We start from the raw sequence: 736 nt of genomic DNA, 5'->3' as shown, positions 1-736 counted from the left end.
TATATATATATATATGGTAGTAAGTAAATGTGTTTTAAAAAACATTTTCAAGAAACTCACAGTTTCTAGGGAATAAGTGTTTGACTGTCGATCGTATTTGGAAAAGAGTGACAAGTAATGTATGTGTTTATCTGTATGTATGGGTGTATTTGTACGCATATATGTATGAGTGTGTATATTATATGGTAGTAAGTAAATGTGTGAAAAAAGATTTTCCAAAAACTCAGTTTGTAGGGAATAAAAGTTTGTCGATCGCATTTGAAAAAGATGTGTCACTATTTTTTGGTTTTGCTGTTGTTATCCTGGTGAAGGACGGTGTTAGAAATGGGAAGGGAATTTACAATTTACACCAATTATAATGAGGTCATATGTAACCATAGTTACATATCTATTTAAAGGGGGAAAGGGTGATAAGGAACGGCAAAGAAATAAAGAAAGTGACAGGTATTTGTATGTATGTGTGTATTTGTATGTATGTATTAGTGTATATTCTGTGTATATATATATCATCATCATCATCGTTTAACATCCGCTTTCCATGCTAGCATGGGTTGGACGATTTGACTGAGGACTGGTGAAACCGGATGGCAACACCAGGCTCCAATCTAATTTGGCAGAGTTTCTACAGCTGGATGCCCTTCCTAACGCCAACCACTCAGAGAGTGTAGTGGGTGCTTTTATGTGTCACCCGCACGAAAACGGCCACGCTCGAAATGGTGTCTTTTATGTGTCACCC

At 36.5% G+C, this 736-nt stretch overlaps 1 protein-coding gene across 1 annotated transcript in view; it reads right to left on the bottom strand.

Annotated features, from left to right (window-relative positions):
* LOC106876004 (protein FAM204A) overlaps positions 1–736 on the bottom strand; it is a 15,634-nt gene that overhangs the window by 2,201 nt on the left and 12,697 nt on the right. The gene's annotated exons all lie outside the window — the stretch shown is intronic.

This window comes from Octopus bimaculoides, chromosome 2 (assembly GCF_001194135.2).
Source record: "Octopus bimaculoides isolate UCB-OBI-ISO-001 chromosome 2, ASM119413v2, whole genome shotgun sequence".
In the NCBI taxonomy this organism is placed as follows: Eukaryota; Metazoa; Mollusca; class Cephalopoda; order Octopoda; family Octopodidae; genus Octopus; species Octopus bimaculoides.
This window is presented reverse-complemented; position numbering and strand designations above follow the sequence as displayed.